At 43.5% G+C, this 23,902-nt stretch overlaps 1 pseudogene; it reads right to left on the reverse strand.

Moving 5' to 3' along the window:
* Positions 1-208: 208 nt before the first annotated feature.
* Positions 209-296, reverse strand: LOC149749511 (U6 spliceosomal RNA; annotated as a pseudogene).
* Between the last annotated feature and the right edge of the window lie 23,606 nt (positions 297-23,902).

Raw genomic sequence — 23,902 nt, forward strand, 5'->3', positions numbered from 1 at the left:
AAAGCATCTCACATTCAATTAGTGGCATCATTTGGTTGAGTTACCCATTTCTTCTAGCACATGCTGGGTGATCAGTTAGTTGTCTTCCTACGCTATCCAGAGCTGTCATGGGAAGCGTCCAGAGGAATAGCACAGTATTATTAATATTTTTCTCCACAATTCTCTGAACTGAATAGTAAATCCTCATAATTTTAAGTGCAAGAGACTGAAAAATGTGGAACGCTTCATGAATTTGCAGGTCATCCTTGCTCTGGGGCCAGTTTTGATAGTTCCAATTTTAGTATATGTGCTGTTACTCTTGACTAATGGGATCAAAGGAAGGATTTAGAATGGAGGAAGTGAACCCTCAAGAAAAGGTGGAATTTCAATAAAAGCAAATGGGAGAGAAGCGGTTTCAGGAGGAGGGAAAGGGAAGAGAGAGCAAACAACCGAGTCCGTGCCTCTCAAATCGTAACTGCACCCTGGAATCCCTGGGGAGCTTTTAAAACATATTGAGGCCAGACCATAAAATGGAAAACAAATGGGAACAAATACACCTAACTGTATCAAGGTGGAACATAAGCACCCAGAGAAAGAATTATTCCAAGTGACTTTTGAACTCAGTACTCTAACTAGATATCTCTAGCAGGACATATTGTAAGGATGAAAAGAATTGCAAAGAAATCTTAAACTTCCCTCAGCAGTTTTATTAGTAGTCATATGGCACTGTGATCTTGATACTATTTTATTTGTATGATGAGATAAAGCAGATTAGTAAATATGTTAATTTTATTAATGTTCGGTGAAAGAGATACAAATTAAAAAGTCAAAAATGTTGAGAAGGCTAAATTTTAACAGGAAATACTGATATGAATACTAGTTTTTGATTTAAAGTGTGTGTGTGTATTTCTACTGAAAGAACCTAAACATGATGACATCCCAGTAGCCACGAGAAGGCTATGGCCACTTAGTTTCTCAATAACATTTAAAGAAATCGGTGCTTTTGGAGAACTGGCTGGTTCTAGGCCTGGGTCAAGGGAAGTTCAAGGTGAGAATAGGAACCTTATTGTACCAGAAAGGAAAATAGTGTCAAAGGCTAATGAAGTTATCAAAAGGTCAAATGCTACCAACTTGATAGCATTTCCATTAGGCAAATTTGGGACACTTTGAGAATGAAAAAGAATGACACGTGTTATTGATTGTAAAATATGGAATAAATTCAGAAGTGCATAGTTACAGAAAAGAAAGAGAGACAGAGAGAGAAAAAAGAAAACCTTGCTCGCTACCACTGGAGGTGATTCCTATAAAAACTCTCTATTCTAAAAATGGGTAATTAAGCAGAAAGAATTAGCATTTACTCTGCCTTTATGATAAGAGATAGAGCTCATATCAAGTTGATGAGAAAATGTGTTGGTTTTTTTTTACCCCCTATGGGAGATTACCAGTTAAGAAATATAAAGGATGATAGAATTTAAAAAATGACCATTTAACTCTCATGCATCATGGGTGAGAATGTAAGATGGTACAGCCACTGTGGAAAAGAATTTAGCATTTTCTTATGAAGTTAAACATACACTTACTAAACAATCCAGAAATACAACATATGCCACCTGTGTGGTGTAAATACACACCTCCTATGAATTATACTTGCCTCAAAGCTTGATCTGAATCTAGTCTCTTTAGACTTAAATTTCAGTTTAGAACCAACTGGGAATAGATGTATAAGTTAAATAATGCCACAGAGAGACAATCAGACCAATACCGATTCTAGGCTATGCTATAAGACAGCCGGCCTGGTTGCTTTAAAATGTCAACATAACTTAAAAAATAAATAAATGAAAGGGAGAACAATAGACTAAAGAGTCTTAATAAGCAAGTGCAATGCATGAAAACTGATTGGATTCTGTTTTGAAAAAAGAGCAAAAGATGAGATTTTTGAGACAATTGGGGAGATTTGAACATGGACTGGATATTGGGGAGTTGCTGTTATTTTCTTAGACCTGATAATGTTATTGTGTTTATGTAGGACAATGCCATTATTTTTGGATAGTTCCATGCTTAAATACTTACAGGTAAAATGTTATGTCTGTAAATTATGTTCAAGTAGTTCAGCTATATATATCTATCTGTGTATCTATGTATCTTTCTATGTATCTATCGGTGTTTATATATATCTATCATCTATCTATCATCTATTTCTCTATCAATCTATCTATCACATTGCAAAATATTCACGATTGTGATGGGTTCACAGATTTCCATATGTTATTCTCTCCACTCTTTCTTTTTAAAATTAATTAATTAATTAATTTTTGGCTGAGTTGGGTCTTTGTTGCTGCACGCGGGCTTTCTCTAGTTGCAGTGAGCAGGGGCTACTCTTCGTTGCGGTGCGCGGGCTTCTCATTGCGGTGGCTTCTCTTGCTGTGGAGCACCGGCTCTAAGCGCGTGGGCTTCAGTAGTTGTGGCAGTGCGCTCAGTAGTTGTGGCTCGTGGGCTCTAGAGTGCAGCCTCAGTAGTTGTGGCACACGGGCTTAGTTGCTCCACGGCATGTGGTATCTTCCCGGACCAGGGCTCGAACCCGTGTCCCCTGCATTGGTAGGCGGATTATTAACCACTGGGCCACCAGGGAAGTCCCTCTCCACTCTTCTTGATGTTAAAAAGTTTTTATAACAAAAAGTAGAGGAAAAATTAATACCAGTTCCTACTCTAGACAAAATAAATCAGGATGTCTTGGGGACAGGAGTTAAGCTACAGCATTTTTTAGAAGCTCCCCAGATGATTTTTTCAAAAAACATAAAACAACCAATTTATTAGGCTCCTGGATTCTGTTGGTCAGGAATTCAGACAGGGCAAAGAGGGGATAACTTGTCTCTGTTCCACGATGTCCAGGGCCTTGGCTGGGATATACTGGAACCTGGAGGCTGGGGTCATCTGGATGCATCTTCACGCACGTCTAGCAGTTGAGCCTAGCTGTTGGCTGGAGTCTTAACTGGGCTGTCAGCCAGCACTCCTCTAGGTGGCCTCTCTACGTGGTGTCTCTGTATGGCCTGCAGGTGATTTTAATCTGAAGTCAGCATTTTCCCAAACTTGGACAGTCATAAGAATGATCTTAAGGATTTATTAAAATTCAGATTCTCTGGCCCTTTTCCTGGGTGTGGGATAGGGACTATTAATATTTACGGTTAAAAGCCACCCAAGTGATTGTAACGGAAAGGTGAGTTTGGAAAGCACTGACCTAGTGCATCAGCCGTATTCTTCTCTTAAGGTCCCAGATCTGTCCAGACACCAAGTACCTGACACCACAGAAGAGGGTTCATGTCATTTTCTATTGCTTTATTTCTGAAATGTTGTCCCACATTCTTCCTCTGATTTCTAGATTATCTTGCTGCCTTTGACTCTGTCTTTCACTTGGCTGCGATTATGGTTCTTCCGTGGCTATGTGGCTTTTGTTGCTTTAGTTGAAACACTTGTCTCATTTGACTAAGCCCTTGGAACTTCTTACTCAAGGCATAATTATGTGGGTATAGAAATTGGATGAGTTTAAGATAAACTGGGAGAGAGAAAAATGAGGCCAGGTCAGACCAGGTCTTGAATGCTGGGTTGAGGAGTTTGGCCTTAAGTCAAACTTAACATGCAATGGTAATTCAGAGAGAGTTTCTTGATTAGGAGTGCAAAAGGATCAAGGATGTGCATTAAGAAAGTGAATCAGGGGCAGGGAGGACCTGGGGGCATGGAGAACAGGTTAGGGCCTAGGAGAAAAGCTATGGGGGGCATTTACCAAGAAGGCAGCAATCTCAGTGTTAAGGAGAAGGTGGATCTGGGATCCATCATTTTCAAATTCCTTACAGACCTCCATCATATTCTTTGGCATCACTGTTGGCGTATAAAATGGAATAAATATTTTATCTTTGAAGTAAAAAGATGATGCTGCTGACTTATAAGCTACCCTCTGAGTTGGTTCTAGGCTAGTCATGATGTATTTGCGGTGATCAAATGAGGTCATGACTCTGGTTCCCCTCTCGACCAAGGGAGCTGAAACCGAGCCAAACTTTGGATGTGTGGACCTTCACCCCAGTAGCATGATTTTCCAGCCAACTGAGCCTACTATCGTAATCTAAAACTAAGGAAGAACTTCTCTAACCAAATTAGAACCAGAGAAAAGGATGGTCTTCTGAGGAGATTCCCAATGGAATCTGTTGAGTGATTACTCAGATATACTGGTGTGTTTTTTGTTTTTGTTTCTTCTGCTAAAATTCTGCCTAAATTTAATGAAGGTATGGTTCCTGCTAGTTAGTTAGGAATAAGGAATAACTTGTAGATGAATCTAGGATAGGTCATCAAATTATAGGCCACAGCTGAATAGGGTCCAATGCCCGTTTTTGTAAACAAAGTTTTACTGGGGTGCAACCATGCTCATTCTGATATGACCTCTATGGCTGCTTCCAGCGACCATGGCAGAGTGGAGTAGCTGCCACAGAGCCTTGGCTATTTACTATCTTTTCCTTCATAGAAAATGTTTATTGACCCCTGATCTAGGAGAATGACTTTCTCATCAACTGATGGCGTGATTCCGCACGTTCAGGATATTGGAGGAAGGGCAATGAGAGGAATGCAAACATCTTTATCTATTTTTTCCTTTAAAGCCAGGAAAGTCTACTTGGCAGAAACAAAATTTGAGTCCCCTTTTGTGTGTATGTTCTTTGAAGTTTCCCTTCTTTTTCTCCCCCGGGTCTTCCCCCTGCCCTGCCCCCCACCGTCCTTCTCCTTCTTCTTCTTCTTCTCACATCTGTGGTTTCATCTGTGATTTGTGGTACCAGTGAAACTTGAGGGCTCTGGAACCAGACTGCCCATGCCCACAACTCAGTGGCTCCACTGATTCCCTGTACACCTTGGGCAAGTCATTTGACTGCTTTGTGCTTCAGGCTCACCTATGATAATAGAGCCTGCTGTCCAGGGTTGTTGGGAGGATTAAGTGAGATAATGCAAGGCATGGCTAGGACAGTAGCTGCCTACAAGCAATACTCTGTAAACATTAGCTCTTACTAGTGTCAATTTGACTTAGGGTCATCTACAGCCAACATTCCTTGCTGAGACTTCCAAGATTCTTCACGTCAGTGATGACTTATTTCAGGATAAGAACCTGTCATCCATTTCAGGGCTGTCTGAAATGTTTTTCCAAGCAGTTCTCAGAGTGTGGTCCCTGGACCAGCAGAATCAGCTTCACCTGGGAACTTACTAGAAACGTAAATTCTCAGGCCCCATCCAAGATTTACTGAATCAGAGATTCTGGGTGATGTGGTGACAAAGGTTTAACAACTGGTTTACCAGGGGGAGATATGTCCTAGAGTTTGCTGATTCCTGTGGTTTAAATTCTCCCATTGTGACTGCTTTCAAGCTACCAAAGTGAAGTTATCAAATGCATTGTTATTGAGTTGGAAAGAGATACACACAATCATCTCTCCTGAGCGGATAGGGGAACCTGCTCTAGCATGCTACTGGCCCAGAGGGCTGTGTTTCAACAAGCTTTCTGCATGATTCGGATGCACGCTGGAATTTGACCACCATCGCCCTAAAGAGCTTAGTCTTCCAGAGATCCGGGGAGAAAGTGTGGCAGAGCTCCTGGGCTTTGACAGCAGAACATCTGGGTGCACATCCCACTCGGCCACTTCCTGACCTTAGGCAAATGCCTGGCGTATACTTAAGCATAGCTGCACATCCGTTGTTATTATTATTACTCCAACTTCACTCCTACTGCTGTCAACCAACACCTTCTCAAACGCTTAGAGGAGCTCTAAGGACTTTTCCTGCTGCCCAAGACCCCTTGGGTAAGCCAAGGATGATCCCATGTCTGCGTTTTGCAGGTAGAAGGGGAGAACTTTCCTGAGGACTTTGCCATATTGTCCGTTGTGTCTCACGGTGGTTATGCAAAGTGGAAAATGGTTGTTGCCCCCATTTTACATGATCATAAAAGTAGCCGACATCGGTGCGGTGATCTGCAGAGCACTGTCGTAACACCACTAGGTTGAGGTCCAGGCTGTAGCTGGGCTGGAGGTTCATTTTGGTCCTATAATATCTGTATCTGAAATGACTCAGAAGGAGGTCTGGCAAATCTTTTTTTTTTTGGCCATGCCCCACGCAGCTTGTGGGACCTTAGTTCCCTGACCAGAATTGAACTCACCCCTCCTGCATTGGAAGCACAGAGTCTTAACCCCCGGACCACTGGGGAAGTCCAAATCCTTCTTGATAGTCCCAATTTCCACCACAGTCAAAGAGCTGGGCTCCTACGTGTAAGGGAGCCTAGAGGCCAGCGTGGTAAAGCTGAACTCTCATGAAACTTCCTTAACTTCACTGAGTGTGCCCAGTCGCACCCCAATGTCCACACCAGCATCTATGTTGGTCCTCCTCTGGGCTTCCTTTTTTGTTGATTGCCAGTCCAATGCCCACTTCCACTTCTTCCTTGTGAACAGAGCCCTGAATTTGTTCAGACACCAGGCAAAGACGTGCTTAGGGCAGGTGGGTCCCTCATGCATGAACTTTGACTCTAGAGCTGTCCAATAGAACTTTCTGTAAGGATGGAAACAGTCTATATCTGCACTGTCCCTTCTGGAGACCTCTGGCTGCATGTGACTATTCAGCCCTTGAAATGTGGCTTGTGTGACTGAGCAACTGAATTTCTAATGCAGCATGTGGGATCTTACTTCCCCGACCAGGGACTGAACCCACGCCCCCAAGTGGAAGCGTGGAGTCTTAACCACAGGACCGCCAGGGAAGCCCCTGACTTTCTAATTTTAACTGATTGTCATTTAACTCTGTTGCTTCATGTGGCTGATGGCTACCGCGTCAGGTTGTACAAAGACTCCAAATCATGATAGTTTCGGTCCTCTTTGCCAGGTGTTGCCAGACATGGTCACCTGGCCCAATCCTGACGTCCAGACTCCGGTGAAAAGGGATGTGGGTGTCTGGGAAAGACTTTTGTCCCCACTAAAGGAGAGGGATGCACTGGGAAGCACCTGCCACTCTCATGTCCTGCCCCATCCCCCTCACACAATTTCCTCCCTGCCCTGTAGGTTGTCATGTGCAGTGTGAAGCTTGGTGCCTTGGGAACCCTCTTGTGAAAATGAGAGGATGATATTAATAAATAAAGATGATACAAACTAACATTTATGGGGACTTCCCTGGAGGTCCAGTGGTTAAGACTCAGTGTTTTCACTGACGAGGGTCCAGGTTCAATCCCTGGTTGGGGAACTAAGTCCCACAAGCCACGCGACCAGAAAAAACACAAAAAACCAAAAACAACCCCCACCCAACATTTATGTAGTGCTTATTACACATCAGGCCCTGGCCAAGCAGTTTACACGTACTAATGTAATGCTAGCAAGACCCCTGGGAGGGAGGTACTGTGTCACCTCCAGTTTCACAGCGGAGAGAACTGAAGCTCAGAGAAGTTAACTTGCCAGAAGTCCCACATCCAAGAAGCACCAAAGCTGGGATTTGAACCCAGGGACACTGACGGTAGAGGCTGTGCCCCTCACTGTGGCACCATCCTGCATTTCCGGAACCGAGAGAACGGCATAACCCTGAAACCACCAATTCCCTAGACTTCTTCGTATGTGAGACGAATACATGTCCTTTTTAAGCCACTTTAGGTTGGTTTCCTGTGACTTGCAGCCTCAGACATCCTAACTGATACTGTATCTTTGAGTGGGTCTCCTTCATCTGGAGTTCCCGACCACGCTGGTCCACTTTATCACGCCTCCACCAGGGCTGATTCACAGCTGACACGGATTAGGAAACCACCCCAGTGTCAGGGAAGAACAATCCATCTGACGCCTGGGAGCACCGATGTCGAAATATCTAGATAGAGATGCTCACTGGGGGGATTCCATCCGTGCTTACCCTGGAGCTTATATTACAGGAAAGCTCTGTCTTTCAGCTCCTGCCCTAATCTCTGATTCTGATACATGAAGCTTGTCCAGAGGTAATGTGCAAAAGATAAACTCAGAGAGATAGGGAGACTTGAAAAACATGCATACAAGTCTGCATCGCAAATTCTTCAGGTCTGTTCATTATGTTCTCATCATGGAGTCCCCTTACTCAAGGACTTGGGTTCCCCCGTCTCCCAAGTCCTCTTCTGTGACTAAGAATTCAGGCTAACTTGAAGTTGTATTTCACTGATCATAAGTAGGGTGTTTGTCTCTCCAGGCTGACGAAAATGTGGAAAGCTATGAATGTTCAATTCATTCAGTTAGAAGTAAACATGGGCTTAAGGGAATAATGCTGAGACTCTCTTGTCCAAGACAGCGTGTGACACATTGAGCAGATGCCCATTCACAGGTGGAGCAGGAAATCCCCTTCCATCCCCAGAGCCATCCTCCTTCCTTCCCTGCTGCTGGGTGGCTCCACCTTCTCCGTTGCCTTTCTCCACACTGCCCCAACCCTTGTAATAAAAAAGAATTTTACTGCATCCCAGGACTAAGTAGAGCTAGGGCTGCAATGGCGGGACGCACGGGATGGTCTGACAGGAGGAAAGAGCAAACCTAAGTGGCAGACAGTACTGGGTCCATTCTTCACCACTCTCTTTATTTGTCTCTTTACTTATTCAGCAAAGAATTCATGAGCACCTACTCTTAAAGCACCAGAGATAACAATGGTGGAAAAACTCTTCCTGGGAGAAAAAAGAAACTGCTGTAGGATCCCTCTGGGGTTTTATTTCTTAATCTTATTTCAATGTTTGGTGTATCCAAAGACCCGACATTATATCAAGTCTGCAAGATAAATAAGTTAGGTTTTATTGTCTCATTTCACAGGAAGGTTGAGGTCAAGTAACTTTCTCATGGGATGTGAGTAATTGGCAGACGCAAGCTGCCCGAACCCACATCTTCCAACTCATTTCTTTTCTCCCAAGACACCTCACCCTGGGTGAGGGCCAGTCCCTGCCGGGTTCACTGCTCTGAAGCAGACCCTCAGAAGTTCTTCTTTAACCATGAGCCCCTCATTGTAGGGATGGGAGGGCCCCCGGCAGACTGTGCAATCCTGCCGGCTAGGCTTTGAAGTAAAAAAAATCTCGAGATCAAAGGAAATATTTGGTTGAACCCAGTCATTTGGACTTGATCTGCTAGAAACCTTAATTTAATTAGCAACATAAACTTTGTAAAGACTTCACTTTCTCATCTTGGTTTAACATATATCATTTTTTTAAATTTCTGAGTGACTTGGAACACATAAGGGGAAAAAATGTAAAATATCTCATGTAAGACACAAACTTTGAAATACTTCGACCTCACGAGTATTTTTCAGTAGAACTTACCCAGATTTGTATAATTTTCATGCTACTGCAAGTAAGAAGTTAGAGTGGGAAATATTTTGGACTGAATTATCTAGTTGTGTTACAGAAAGGCAACTTTTCCAGATTCTTTGATGTTAGAAATCATAGCATTTTAGGAAGGAGGGTACTAGCAATGTGGCATATCCTATAGGTCAGGTGCTTTATATATGATGAAAGAATTCAGTCCTTATAAGAACCTGTGACATAGGTATTCCTCTCTCTAGATGACAGAAGAAATCAAGTGACATTCCCGTGGACACACAGCTTGGATGCGTGGAGCTAAGGTTTGGTGCCGGCAAACTCCGAGCCCTGGTCTGTGTTCATAGTTTACTATGTATTTAGAGCTGCCTTTAGACCTTCAGAAATCATCTGGTTCACTTCCTCCTTTTACATCAGAGCTGAAGAAATTAGGTCCTGAAACTTAAATCCCTGATGGAGTGCAGACAAAACCCAGCCACTAACTCTCTAGAGGGTGGTTTTCTCTTTCGCACCTCTGCAGATGGTAAAGAATTGCGAAAAGTTGTCCTGAGTGGATGCAACCACCTCTGGGGTCCTTGAGGAAACTCTTCCATTTCAGGATGTTTGACTGACAGGGTATTCATGGCCCAAGAGAACGGCCTCCTTATTTCTATTCGTGTATGTTGTGTGTGTGTAAGCTATGCATCCACCCTCCTCTGTGGGAAGGCATTCATTTTAGAGACGTGTCTGCCTTAAGCATTTTTTTCCAGGGGGGAATACACGTGGAAGCGGAGATGCCTCTGGCCAAGATTTCTGCCCGGATCTATTTCATGCTAAACCTATTGTTTGCTGTTAAGTAGACATGGTCAGGATTTGGAGGCCATCATTTGAGTTCATCAAATCCCACAATTGGAGGTTTCCAGTGACTCTGGAAATAAATTACATGGCTAGATCTTGAGCGAGAATTGGTGCCTACTGCTCATACTTTTTTCTTTTCAATTTCACCTGCTAACAGAAAACAGGAGAGTGATTGTGTAACTGCTAGTACTGATGATATGAATTCTTTTTTTTCTTAATAAGGCCAGGCTCTTTAGAAGACAGAAAGAAAGAGGGAAAGAAGGAAGGAGGAAGGAAGGAAGGAAGTGACGAGCTACATTTGAGAAAATCTCAACAGACGGACCAATCTCTCCCCCTTACTCAAGAATAGTCAGACTCCCTCTAGAATAGTCTCCATTGACTCACCCTAAAGTGACCTCCATGGACTCTTTTTCAACAGTCTGAAACGTAAACTTGCATGACTTGGCTGGAGGTTACAGCAATCCCATATTATTTGTACCCCCCCCTTCTTATTCCTGCCCTGATCCTGCCACCACCAGCATTTCTTTAGCTGGGAAAAATTTAAAGCTTCTTACCAGAATTTGCTGCATGTGGTTAAAATCCCCAGGTAACATGTGAGCCTGGCATAAAGAATCAGTTTTGTTTTAGAGCCACGTTCAGAATAATAAGTGACAATGAGATACATTCCTTCGTAAGGAGGCTCCTAATTCCTGTCACCTAATGATTTCCCTGAAATCGATTTGAAATTCAGAATCTAGGAACAGTTTGCAAAAACAGATTGTATGTCATTTGTGCTGAGAACTATTTCAAATCTGGGTTCCCGTGTAAGAGGAAATATGGAAGGAATGGGGGATCGTACTCCAAACTGTGTGCAACATTTTAATGCATTTTTAAAGGGATACTGAAGATAGTGGCTAAAATGAGCTGACGATTGGTGGAGCTGAGTGATGGATACATAGGGCATTATTGTTCTTTCCTCCACGCTGTTGTGCATGTTTGGAACTTTCCTTACAAAAAACCCCCCAAAAACAAAATAACAAGAAAGGAAAAAAGAGAAAGAAAACAGTGGCCAAGAGAAATGATCATGGCCCTCGTATTGGACTGCTGTCAGCTTGCAAGAGTCTTCAAGGGGACCTTAACAGAAGCACGGATTCCATTTAGTTCCAACTCATCTTTCAAAGAGACTTTAAAAAAAATGTTTTCCTGGAACTTTAAAAGCACACTCAAAAACTATTTCAACACAATCCAGCCTGGGAGGGGTCAGAGATGGCAGGAGTACAAGACGGTTGAGAAAGTCTATGACATATCGTTAGCGGCTGGTTGAGATAGTTTCCAAGCAGAAACAGAAAGGGAAGATTAGAAAAGTAGACTAAAACCAGTGATCCCGCGATTAGTCACGTGGCTGCTACATACTCGACTTTACCTAGGGCTGGAAGAGAGTACTTCCGTTCTAGGGTCTTAATTATCATAATTACTACAGGTCTGGCTCTTTTGTGTGACTCCGTGTCCCACCCCTTCCAGACAAGCAGAAGGTACAGCCATGCTTTAAGGCAAATTGTTCTCTGGTTCAGATTTTCCAGTGGAAAAAGGAATGTATATTAGGCAGATTATTTTACCTTTGCTGTCATGCCAGGGTACGCTTCCTAGACTAGTTAATTCGCCTCCTGCAGGACTGGCAGCTCCCAGCCGTCAGCTGGCGAAGCAGGATCCCGGTATCTGCGGCCCCAAAGATTCCCCTTCCACCTGGGGTGGCGCCCAGCCGACCGAGCGCTCCGGTGCCCTGGGGGCTCAGAGGACTGGAACCGTCTGGACGCTTGTGGGGCTCCCGGAGGCTGGCGAGTCCCATCGTGTCTGCCATCCTGTTGTCTCCAGGGATCACCCAAGGGCTGGCCCCTCCGGTCATCTGTCTCCCGTGCTCCCCGCTGCTCTGTGGGTCTCTCCCAAGGACTTCTGACTCCGCTTGTGTTCCAGCTCTTCCCACAGCGCTGTCTGCATCCTGGTTACCAGGCGGATAATCTCTTCTGCATTCTCAGAGCCTTCAAAGGATGCTAACCCTACCTGAAATCTGGCTTTCTGTTCACTTTTCCACCTTCCACCGGCCAGGGTGGGGATTCAAGGTTATGTCAGTCTCCCCTCCTCCCCCCCCCCCGCCCCTCCCCAAATCACTTGCAATCCATCACTCTTCCTTTTTGGAAAATATCCTCTGTCTGTTTGGTGCCTGACATTGTGTGATTCCTCTCCCTTTCCTCCTGACTGTCCCCTATGGGGTGGCCTGGTGACTGCTCCCTCCCACCTCCCCAGTTCAATTAAGATGTGTGTGTGTGTGTGTGTGTGTGTGTGTGTGTGTACCTATCTGATGACTTGGATTCTAATTTCCGCTTTGTGCTCGCTAGTTTGTGTGACTTTTGGCCAAGTGACTGAGTGTTTTTAGGGTTACGAACTCCTCTCTAAAATGCAGATAACAGTAATTCCTGGAGCATCTGGTTGTCGAAAGGATGGAATGAGAAGATCCAAGTAAAGTGATTGGCACGTTTCAGGCATAACTCAAGAATTATTAACTATTATATCTGGCTGCTTCTTTCCCTTCCCAAGTCCACCACCATCTGGGGAAACTTCAGTGTTCTTTGGAACAACCTAAGCTGTTTCCCACCAGAGATTCCCTGCCTTCTGCCGCATACCCATCCCACATCCTAATGACAACGTCCTGGTCTACATGTCCCCCCTTCACCGCCCGTGTCACTGCCTTCTTATCCATCACATCCTCGTCTTTCTGTGTCACTAGCTGGAACCTTCAGCCTTGGTCAGATGGCTTACGTTCCCTGCAACCTACACGGGCTGTGATGTGTATGTAATTCATCTTGTATGAGAGTCCTGTTTATTCTAAGGTTGTACTTTCATAGTTCTTCCATTAAAAGGATGAATATGGGGCTAAGCCACTCCCTATGTGAAGAATCTTATCCTCTACCTCTCAGCTGGAGATTGGACCTTAGGCCAGTAATGGCCTTGATCCCAGGGGGTGATCCGTCTAGGACACTGGCTTGGCAGGGAGGCAGGATGGCACCCTTCACCTGATAATGACTCAGTAGCTGGGACACCAGGAGGTGGTCTTCATCATCTGAATTCATTGTCTGAGCTCCAGTGAGGAATGGGACAGGACCTCTGAGCCCTGGGACAAACCCAGCTATGCTTCTCTGCTTCCTTGACTTTCTTTGGTAATTTCGGAAATTCCAGTCTGACTCAACCCTGCCGAGTCACAGCAAGCATAAGAGATTCTGTCCTAGCGTGAGCCAGACCTGGAAGATAGCACTGCTCTTTGGGAGGCAACATAGGGACGGTAGAGGGAATAGGACCAAGGGCTTCCTAAGGCATTCTGAGCGATCTTGGCTCACAGAACAAGCAAGAGAATGATCTCCCTGTGCCAGGGACGTGGGGAGCCAGGAAAGTTGGGGAGAAGGTTTAGCTGGGCTTGATCTTTCCCATATCCTGAGAGGCGGCTGGCCCTTTTTCAGCGATGCAATGGGGAGGAAGGGAGAAGAAACTCTCATGGATACTGAGAAATTAGAACATGACAATGTACTTGTACCACATGGCTTGAGGTTTTATGAAGTCCCAGAGCATCAGACACATTTCTCTCCAAAATACAGAAAAGGCACCCAAAAGGCAACTTCTGATTGACCCTGACTTTGGAGGATTTCTGCACTCTACTCCTTTTGGTGGATAATTAAGAATAAAATAGAACTGTACAATATTTAAAAGAGACCACAGTAGCCCCCCCCCTTATCCATAGGGATACATTCCAAGACCCTCAGTAGATGCCTGAAATCACAGATAATAACAAATCCGATATATTACGTTTTTTCTTATACCAACGGACGGGTATGCTGGGCAAAGGGATGATTCATGTTCTTGGTGGGACAGGGTGGGACAGTGTGAGATTTCATCATGCTGCTCAGAACGGTGCGCATTTAAAATTTGTGAATTGTTTACTTCTGGAATTTTCCTTGTAATAATTTTGGACCGCGGTTGACCTCAGGTAATTAAAACCATGGAAAGTGAAACCTCAGATAAGAGGAAACTACTGTATACAAGGAACTGGGAGATCTGTCTCCCAAACCCTGTTCATCCACTGAAAGGCTATGTGATTTAGGACAAGATGCTTAACTTGGCTCTATATTTCCTGAGGTTTAAAATAACTGTTCATTGAAAAAAATCTCTTTCTTTAAGATGTCATGAAGAATAAGGGAACATTTATGTCATACTTTGAGCAACTCAAGGGAGCAAGATGCTTTAAAAATGCTATCTGCTCTGTGAAGTTTTTAGGTAGTTGAGGAGGAGTATAAAATGGACCAGGAAAGAAAAAAGGACATATCTCTAGAAAGCATTAAGAGCTGTGCATGTAAAGAGAAATAAAAATAGGGTTTTATATTTGATAAAAAATTGGAATAGCGGGGTTGGTTAGACAGCAGAAAAGGAAGTGAAAGGGAGAAAACAGAGGAAAAATTCTTTAAAACCTTACACAGTAAGTTAAGTCTCTCTTCACTGCCATTCCCAGAATTCCATCCTACTGTTGCTGAGTTTGGTCATAAGTAATTACCTTCCTCGGGATGCAGTAGCAAAGTGCCATAAACTAGGTGGCTTAACAACAGAATTATGGACGCTGGAAGTCTGGGATCAGGGTTTGAGGGGGACTAGTTTCTTCTGTGGGCTCTGAGGGACGACGTGGGCCATCCTTCTCTCCTAGCCACTGTCCGAAATCCTTGGTGTTCCTAGCTTGTAGATCGATGACCCCGATCTCTGCCTCTTTCGTCACATGCCTCTTCTCTCCGTGTGTCTCAGCGGCGAAAACTCCTTTTATTTAAAAATAAATTTATTTATTTATTTATTTTTGGCTGCGTTGGGTCTTCGTTGCTGTGCATGGGCTTTCTCTAGTTGCGGCGAGCGGGGCCTACTCTTGGTTGCGGTGCGCAGGCTTCTCATTGTGGTGGCTTCTCTTGTTGCGGAGCATGGGCTCTAGGCGCGCGGGCTTCAGTAGTTGTGGTTCACGGGCTCTAGAGCACAGGCTCAGTAGTCGTGGCACACGGGCTTAGTTGCTCCGTGGCATGTGGGATCTTTCCGGACCAGGGCTCGAACCCATGTCCCCTGCATTGGCAGGAGGATTCTTAACCACTATGCCACCAGGGAAGCCCCCCTCCTCTTCTTTTAAGGACAACAGTCATACTGGATTAGGGTCCACCCTAATGACCTCATCTTAATTTGATCACATCTTCAAAGAACTACCTTCCCAATAAAGTCACATTCAAGTGTGTTGGGGAGTTAGGACTTCAACATATTATTTGGGGACAGGGGGACACAATTCGACCTACAACGCTGACCAAGTTAAAACTAAATCTTCCCTTTGCCTGGGTGATTGAGGCACTGGTAACTTCTCTGTGTGGGTGAGGTGTCTGAGGGCGCTTTAGAGGGCAGGCAGGAAGCCCAGGGACTGAGCTGTAGGGACTTGAATTGTGCTGTACATACTTTGATGGTGCCTTTGCTGTAGCTTTTTCCCAGGGTTCCATCATGCCCTCCACTAGCCCCGAGCCTCAGTTCTGCTCTCCGTCCACTAAATTTAGTTTTAGTTTAACAAATAAATCAAATACTTTAAAAAATGGAGTTAGTTAAATGAAAAAGTCAACTGTTTTTAAGAAATGGGTCAGAATACGTGCTTCTGGCCTCTTACACTCCACTTCGTTTTCCTTGGTTCCATTTCCTGCAGCCACAAAGGAGCCCCTCTTGACCTTCTGAGGCAAAGGGACCACATCCCCCTGGAGATTAGGCCCTCACTCAGCAGGAGGCAGCTGGTGATGTCAGCTGCATTATGAAATTAAATGCCTTCTACTCCTAAATCTTATTTTAAAGCTTCTCTGAGTGCCCTAAATTTTCTTGTCTCTGTTTATCAGCAGGGGTGACGAGGGGGTGGGGAGAGGACAAAGGAGGGGGGAGGACGTTTTCAGCAGAGCCAGTGCAGTGCGACAATTACAAGACCCGCTGTTACCTCTGACCTGACCATCTTGGTTCACATTCTCATGCAGCTTCATGTATATTAACCTTAGTACAGAGTCAATTCTGGATGCCCAGAGTGAGCGACTTTTTAGCTTCTGCTGCCAGAAAATGGATTTTTCCCCCTTCAACAAAATGTGAAAAAGGTGGCCTCTCATTTTGTGAAAACAATATGCTTTTGACAATATTAGTGAAATGACTTGGGTTTATCCAAGTTGATGAAAGGTTTAGCGTTCATTCTGGTCTGCTTTGACTGCAGTGCTCCCTAGTGGACACTTTTATAATAAGGTTCTCATGGTTGATCACTTGACAGGAATAGAAGAATGCATTTTAACAAACTCATTGTTTTCTAAAGTGGGTCCGTATTTCGTTTCTTCTTTTTTTCCCAACGAAAGTTCAATTCAATACATGACCAGATTGTGTATACGTATAATCCTCTGACTGTTCACATGAAATTCTCTGCGCGTCTCCTCTTGCTTGTTGCAAGAGAGAAGGGAGAAGGAAGGGAGATGCAATGAAATGGGCCCAGAAGGAAATGACCATAAGGACGTTTTGAACTGTGGTCGGTAATGTGATACAGGTGCCTCGAAAGCTAAAATGCTGAAAATATGGCTATAGTGAAGCTTTAAAACTGAGATTATCGTGACTAAACAATTTTAACAGCAGGATAAGGACGTGAATTCACACAGCCAGAGTCTGACCTCTATTTTCTGTCAGAGGGCTTGTAACAAGTGTGTGGGGAGGAAACGGCAGGTCCCCAGATAAAGGCCACTTTCTTGCTGCTTTGCATAAAGATATTCTGCCTGTGACATTACCCCCATTTTATTCGGCTAAGACCCGGATCTCCAGCTGCTCTGCCGGCTCCCTCTATTTCTGGTCCATAATTGGGGAGGAGGTGAAGGCGCTGGCCTCCCTTCCTGGCTCTGTAGCGTCCAGGAGACTGCACGGCTGCAAAGCCAAGGGATTCAAGCAAGGATTGTCTTGTACGGGAAACAGATCTGGGGGTGGGCTTTCTCAAATCTTCTCTAAAGCTATTGCAGAGATTCCCAGACTTTGAGATTTTACACACAAGCCGAAAATAAAAGAAAGTTTTAAATGGGGAATTAAAAAAAAGACTGCTAATTTAAAAAGTTTTCCCCAAAGAATGGCATTAAAAGTAATAATTAAACAACTACTATCCACATTAGTTCATAAAAGAGAGAACAATTATATACGAAAGGTAAGACATAATTATAGAAGGACATTTCCTCTGGTGGAAATTGTGTTTTCTATATATGTTATACATGTGTGTATGTGTATGCATAGACACACACACACACACACACACACACACACACTTGCCCTTCCTTGTCTTTCATTTCACCATGGAACAGGGAAAAGTTTGTCCTGAACTGGCAGCTGTCTGTGAACTGGCTTTGGGGGACAGTGTGGGAACTTTGCTCCTGAACTTTGACCATCCCTGGCATGATTTGGAGAGCACCTCCACTACCTGACTTCTTTGAAATTGGACTCGGGATCCACTGCTGTGTAAGGAGAGATGAACTGTGAGAGACAGAGTTTGCCATCTAGGGCTACAGAGCTTGTTCCCTGCTGGGCTCTGCTTGCTGTGAAGGGCTTGCTTTGGGGCACATGTCCCCCAAAGTCAGTTCAGACTTCTGAGAACCTTGGAGACCACAGGACCCAAAGACACTGCCTGGTTAATCCTAAAACGTGTGAAGCATCGCAGACAGATAGGCTGTGCTCACGCTCAGGGCCAAAGCATCCTCATACACGGTAATCCTACCCTCAGGAATGCTCGTTCTCAAAAAGGAAATCCACAGACCCTTAGAATCAGCAATTTAGAGCCAGAGCGGGCCTAAAATCACGTAGTTGAATTTCCCCATATTATGAAGTCACTAATTCACCTGGAAGAGGCAAAGGACAAGCACAGATTCACTAAAATGCTCTTGGAGTGGCTGGCACCACTCCGTATGCACCACTGCCCAACATTGGAACCTTGAACACGGAACACCTCAAGGTGGTGGGTGCCTGGGCTGAGGTCTCCTGACACCTAGCCTCACTCCTAACCCCAACCCCCTGAGATACAGCCTTTACCTACTAGTACCCCTGTGAGCCGAAGAAAAGGCAACAGCAGAGGACTTTGCTGAGAGCCTTCTCCCCCGGGCTTGTATCAGCTATTTTATAGTCTAAGCTTTCTCCTATTGATGCCCAATCTTTTCATCCTTTCTTTAAAGCCATTATTTTACAAATATTTAATTGTTAGTTATTATTTTTTTCAAATTTAGTTCCCTTTTCACAAATATTGTTCCAAATGGGCCACAGTGTCCTAATGTTCAATTGACATTGAACATTTACACAATTCAGGCATTTTCCTATTCTGTCCATTTTGAGTGTCTGTGCATTGCATACTCCTCATATTTTTATTGGTTGTGTATCCTTCCATTTGCCTTGTCTTATGCTGCCAACCTTTGAATTAGTTGTATATTTCAACTGTTTAACTCAGTTTGTCGATTTTGTTGGTGTTTCTGTCGTGAACCTAATGATGCCCCTTTCCTCACCCCCCAAAAAAGAGAAATGTTCACGTCCTATAGTCCCTGGAACATGTGACTGTTACCTTGTTTGGGAAAAGGGACTTTGCAGATCTAATTAAGTTAAGGATCTTCAGATGGAAGATCATCTTGGATTATCTCAGTGTGTTCTATATCCAGTGACAAGTGTCCTCATCAAAGACACACGTGGGAGAGACACACGGAAAAGGTGATACGTAGATGGGAGCAGAGACTGGGATGCGGCCACAGGCCAGGGAATGCTGGCAGCTCCCAGAAGCTGGAAGAGGCAAGGAAAGGATTCTCCCCCAGAGCCTGCCGAGGGCGTGCAGCCCTGCCAGCACCTTGATTTTGGACTTCTGGCCTCTAGAACTGGGAGAGAATACCTTTCTGTTGTTTTAAGCCACCAAGTTTGTGGTCACTTGTTAAGGTAGCCACAGAAAACTAATATAGTCTACTATATTCTAAGACTATGTTCAACACATTTCCTATATAGTGCTAATCATTCACTATTCCCATATTTAATGCTATTTTCCAACTCTCGACATTTTACTGCACCTTGTAGGTCACTGATCTCGGTCCTTTGTGTATTCTAATCATTACTTTTTATGTGTCAACTTATGAGCTGTGTCTAGGGTTGGAGGAGGCTTCAGTTTCTCTCTATCAGTCAACAGAAAATAAATTGGTTTGCTTTCTGATCTGCAAACTTTGGAGCAGAAGTCTGGGAAACTTATAGGGTTGAATGGTTTGACAACTCAAAAGGAAATACGTGTCCTGTGAAGGTATTTGTGAGCAATTACACTGATTACGTTCTTGTAGCAGTTTAGTGTGGTTTGGAGCTAGACTTGCTGGGCTGTGATGCAGCTTTACCAGTTGATGGTGGGCAAGTTATCTATCTTCTCTGGGTCTCGATTTCCTCATCTGGGAAATGGGTATGATGATGGGTAAGAATTGGGTACCAGCTTACAGGGATTTTGGTGAGGATTAAGTTACACACTTAATCCTGTATAAAGTTCTCAGAATACCAGCAGAGGCATGCTGAGTGCCACAGAAATCTTAACTATTCATGTCTTTATACCTCAAACATCCAATTAGTGTGAAAGCACCTTAAAAACGGGGAAGGACTGAGTGCTCATAACCTTAAATTATTCCTTTAGACTAAGAGCATCAAGAAAGATCTCTTACAGACATACAGAGCAGACTTGTAGTTGCCAAGGGGGAGGGGGTGGGAGAGGGATGGATTGGGAGTTTGGGATTGGCAGGATTATATTATATATAGAATAGATAAACAACAAGGTCCTACTGTAGAGCACAGGGAACTATATTCAATATCCTGTGATAAACCGTAATGAAAAGAACATGAAAAAGAATGTATGTATATGTATAACTGAATCACTTTGCTGTACGGCAGAAATTAACACAACATTGTAAATCAACTATACTTCAATAAAATAAATTAAAAAAATAAAAGAGAGTGCCCCTAGGTACGTAACCCTGTACACAACTGAAAATAAAGTTTTAAGCAGAATACACTTGCCCAGGCACAAACAAGGAACGATAGCCATAAAGTTAGTAGTATTATTGTGCTTTGTGCTGTTGATGGTTGTTTTTACCAGGCAGCGTCATGACAAACGCCCTCCCTTATTAAACCAGCCAGGACTCTTTTCTTGGTCCTTTGCAGTATTCCTCCAATTTATTCCATCATTGCAATTCAAGGGCTAATAGATTAATCTCATTTAGCTCATTATGGTTACATGACTGCACTATTGTAAATATTCATGGAACCCATCCCCACAGGACTCGGTCTTTTCCCTCCAGCAGAATTCTGAACACAGCCTTCTGCAGTCCCCAGACCTTATGAAATTCCCATCATCTACAGTAGCGGGCTCAAAGCTCTTTTGATCCTGCGTACAATCCGTGGAGAAAAAAAAAATCACAAGTCATATAGATAATACGCAAATACAACTATAGTAAGCTTAGGTACGTGATAAAGCACACAACAACAGGAAGCTTTAAAAGATAAATCTGTGCAGAAATAGAAAGTATTTCTAGATGTCTCTCTAATCATGTTGTTCAATCCCGCCATTAGCTGTCGCCTCCAGGCACGGTTTACTCTTAGGGCGAGGTTCCTCTTTAATAATAGTGGGTGCAACTCCTCATGACAGTGCCTCTTCCTGGTGCCTTAAGGTTTTTTTGTCCATAGTATTATAAGAGGTGAATTGATTACCATTGCTTTTACCTCATGCTGAAGTAGAGATATATCTGCCCTGACATTTTCCTGTTCCTTGTCTGTGTTGGCTTTATGTTCAGTATGCCATTTCTTTCTGGGAATCTATTTAAGCCACTTGTCCATTTTTTTGAGGGTTAATTAAGCTAAACCGTGAACTGTCTGCACTATAAAATGTGACCATAAATAGGAAGTGAAGAAACAAAGAGGAGGCCCCTTGGTCACCCACTCCACTTTGGGATAAACTTGTGCACTCATTGGCCATCTGACACATAGGCTGATTGAGGACATGGGTGTCCATTGCTATATTTAATGCTGACAAAAGAGAAGATCCCATATGCTCTTGTTGCCTCCCACTTTGTGTACTTACAGGGTGAACGTGCATCTCTTTGGGGACCACTGTCTACAGATAAAGTCCAAACTGTTTAGCCCCACTTCCAAGACCCTCCAAAACCTGGTCTCCACTGGTTTTTCCTGCTCAGATGGTCAGACAGCTGGGGCCATACTGTGTGTACACAGTTAGACTTGTCTAAGTGGATTGCTCTCTGTCCCCTTCAAGTATCCCTCATTTTTGCCTCTAAAGTCCTTGAATCACCCTCCCCATGTTCAAGTAGACAATTCTACCTTTCCAAGAAAACTTGGGCCGGATCTCACCTCTCCACGAAGTCTTTCCTTACAACCTCAGGGCTGCAGCGAGGACTCCTCTCTCTGACTCTGGAAATAACCTTTTGGGAATTAGTCAAACTGCCTGCTGAGTTATCTTCTATTATTGTCTTTAACTATTATTGAGACTTTTATTATTATTCTAGTTCTACGTGCTTCTGTCTTATCTCCCCAACTGGATTGGTAATTCCTTGATGATGAGCCTGTGTTTTATCTTTTTTTTTTTTAGTTAACTTAAAAATAATCAAGGTAATATGTGCACATAATTTACGATGTCACAAGTAGGAAAAAGTTTATAATGAAAAATATCATTTTTCTACTCACTCATCTTTCTTTTCATGTTCCTTACAGGAATTCCCTTTCAAGTCTTATTTGGTTCTCCTGGCAAATTCCTCCCTGTATCATTGCCCTTTCTCTAGGTCTTGAATTGTCACTTATAGGCTATCTATTGAATTTCTTCTAAGGAATATAAACATAGGGTATTCTTCTCCCCATCTTTTCCTCCCCCTTTTCAACCTTGCATTTTCCTAATAAATCACAATTTGTTGTGAAATGATTAGTCAGTATTTACATAGTTATGACTGTATAACTGAGTCAAGTAGAGTATATGAGCTCATTTCTTTTTCCAAGCTTTTGTTGTCTCTGAAACTGTCATTACATTTTATTTCCAAATGCTCTCATAGAACTAAAAAGTATCTGTCAGTATTATTTTCCAAATTCTCAAATGCATCATATAATCTTTCGGTTCAGGTTTTGCTGGGAGAACTTCCTCCTCTAGATTTTAATTCAATTGATCTAATCTAGACCAGTTGTGGACTGAATTGGCGGCACTGTTGTTCTACTGGGACTTCCCTTTGATGCTCTCCTATGTTGAACATCCTCCTTTCTTGATTCCATGTCTCACTTCTCCTTGTTGTTGGTCCTCATTCTGACGGGGTCCTTAAAAGTCTGCAAATGTCTATTCCACTCTTACTTTTGGTGCATAGATTGGCTGGGTATAAAATCCTAGACTGAGAACAATTCTCCTTTAGAATTTAAAAAGTTTTATCTCTCACTTCTGGTGTTTCCATTCTTATTCCTGATTCCATTTGTTTCTTTCCTCTCTGAAAGGCTCTGGCATCTTCTCTTTATCATTGGGGAATTTCAACATAGTAGGCTTTGTTGTGATATTTTCATATATTGTGCTTGGCACTCAGTGTGCCTTTTTTATTTGGAGACTTGTGATCCTCAGTCCTGGGGAAAATTTTTCTATAAACTCTTCGACAATTTCTTCCTTTCTGTTCTTTTTCTGGAATTTCAGAAATGTCGGACCTCTTGTTCCATACCTATCTTCCTTTTCTTTCCTAGTTTCTATTGCTTAATAATTTTGTTTTACTTTCTAGAATTTGCTCCATATTATATTTTAATCTTCTATTAAAATTTATATCTTGGGGGCTTCCCTGGTGGCGCAGTTGTTGAGAGTCCGCCTGCAGATGCAGGGGACACAGGTTCGTGCCCCGGTCCGGGAAGATCCCACATGCCGCGGAGTGGCTGGGCCCGTGAGCCATGGCCGCTGAGCCTGCGCGTCCGGAGACTGTGCTCTGCAACGGGAGAGGCCACAACAGCGAGAGGCCCGTGTACCACAAAAGAAAAAAAAAAAATTATATCTTGGCTATAATTATTTTTTAATTCTCAGGAAATCTCTCTTGCTCTTTGATGCTTGTTTCATATCTTCCTGTTCTTATTTTAGGAACAAACTCTGTTCTCTAATAGCTCTGATGGGGGAATTCCCTGGCAGTCCAGTGATTAGGCCCCTTTCACTGCGGGGTGCCTGGGTTCAATCCCTGGTCTGGGAACTAAGATCCTGCAAGTCGTGCAGCGTGGCCAAGAACAAACAAACAAACAAACAAACAAACAAAAACAGCTCTGATGGTATACACACACACACACGCACACGCACACGCGCACACACACATCTGTTTCCTGCATCATCTCTATTTCCCTTGGAGTCCTTCCTATCACTCTCCTCTAAGTCGTGTTACAAATTTTCTTAAATACCTGGTAATCCTTGGTTGTCCTTTTGTAATTTAGACTAAGAGACTTGAAAGCAATTTACAGCTCTCTGTGTGGGCAGAGCTGTGGGCAAGCGGGCTTCACAATGGTGTCAAACTAAAATTTTGGCTGGAGGGCCAACTGGCCTTTTCATTAGGGAGCCATTTCTCCAGAGAAGACTCCTATCTCCTAGTGAAGGGTATTTTATGGCTGCAGGAAAAGACAGGTAACACGTTCTGGAAAACGTTTCTGGCTTCAGGTTGTGGGAAATGGGCTGGGTATTCTACTATCATTGGG

The sequence above is a fragment of the Delphinapterus leucas genome, chromosome 3 (assembly GCF_059928025.1).
Source record: "Delphinapterus leucas isolate spDelLeu-1000000601 "Yukka" chromosome 3, BTC_Dleu_Yukka2, whole genome shotgun sequence".
In the NCBI taxonomy this organism is placed as follows: Eukaryota; Metazoa; Chordata; class Mammalia; order Artiodactyla; family Monodontidae; genus Delphinapterus; species Delphinapterus leucas.